Consider the following 1,810-nt stretch of genomic DNA (forward strand, 5'->3'; position numbering starts at 1 on the left):
TAATAGCAGAAAACTTACCAAATACGAGGAAACAATCTGACATTCAGGTAACTGAAGCATACAAAATGCCAAGTAACCTCAACGCAATGAAAAAAACACTGAAACATATAATAGTCAAGATTCCAGAAACTCAGCACAAGATTAATATACTGAAGCTGCTAGAGAAAAGAAGAAGATCACATTCAAAGGAAATCCCATCAGAATTACGGCCGACTTCTCTTCACAAACCATGAAGGCAAGAAGAGCATGCAGCAGAGCACATCAAGTCCTCTATGAAAACTAATTCCAGCCCAGACTACTATACCCTGCAAAACTCTCTTTTAAGTTTGATGGAGAAGTGAAATACTTTCATGACAAAGAACAGCTAAAGAATTTCATGATGACAAAGCCAACCCTACACAGGCTACTGAAAGATGTTCTAGAGAGGGACCAAAATGTTCAGAACTCCACAGATGAGATCAGAAGCAACCAACTAAATAGGGCAAGCAATTAAACACAGCAGAAAAGGGAGTAAATGACAACAGGTAAATAACATGTCAATCGTAAGTCAATACATCTCAATTCTAACCATCAATGTAAATGGACTCAATGCACCAATTAAGAGAAAAAGACTGACAAAGTGGACTAGGAAACAAAATACAACAATATGCTGTATAGAAGAAACACATTTAACTCATAAAGACATTCATAGGCTGAAAGTTAAAGGATGGAACACAATGCTACATGCCCCAGCACCTCAGAAAAAAGCAGGGGTAGCAATACTATTTTCAGAAAGTCTCAACTTCAAACCAATGATGATCAAGTGAAATAAAGATATTAAATAAGAAACTCAACACTATCTACAATTCAGTGAAAATACAGGCACAACTTATAGGAATTTATGGGAAATGATGAAAGTAGTTCTCAGAGGGAAATTCATAGCTGTGAACTCACACATTAGGAAAACAGAATGGGAACAAATAAATACCCTAATGCTGGACCTTCAACAACTAGAAAAGGAAGAGCAAACCAAACCCAAAGCTCAAAGATGGGCAGTAATCATAAAGATTAGAGCAGATATTAATTCAATTGAGATGAAAAAAACCCCAATTCTAATAATTAAAGAAGCAAAAAGCTGGTTCTTTGAAAGATTAAATAAAATGGATAAGCCCCCTAGCTAACCTCATCAAAAAGAGGAAAGACAAAATTCAAATACAAGCCATAAGGAATGAAAGAGGTGTAATTACCACAGACCCAGAGGAAAATCAGAAGATTATCAATAGCTACTTCAAGAATCTTTACTCTCACAGACTAGAAGACACAGAAGGAATGGACAGATTCCTAGATAGGTACAGATTACCACAACTGAACTGTCAAGATATAACCACTCTCAATAGCCCAATAACAGCCAATGAAATATGAGATATAATTAAAAACCTACCGACTAAGAAAAGTCCAGGTCCGCATGGATTCACACCTCAATTCTACAAGACATTTACAGAAGATATAGTCCCTATACTCCTAAGAGTTTTCAATGAAATTGAAAAGGAAACAATACTCCCAAAGTCATTCCTTGAGGCAAGTACTGTACTGATACTAAAATCAGGGAAAGATGCAACTAAGAAAGAAAACTACAGGAAAATCTCTCTCATGAACATAGATGCCAAAATCCTCAATAAATTCCTAGCAAATAGAATACAGCAAATCATCAAGTAGATCTTACACCTTGAACAGGTAGGATTCATCCTAGGGATGCAAAGATGGTTCAATATATGAAAATCTATAAATGTAATACACTATATCAATACAGTGAAAATTAAAAACCACATGA

Source organism: Octodon degus, unplaced genomic scaffold, assembly GCF_000260255.1.
Source record: "Octodon degus isolate 3935 unplaced genomic scaffold, OctDeg1.0 scaffold00358, whole genome shotgun sequence".
Classification (NCBI taxonomy): domain Eukaryota; kingdom Metazoa; phylum Chordata; class Mammalia; order Rodentia; family Octodontidae; genus Octodon; species Octodon degus.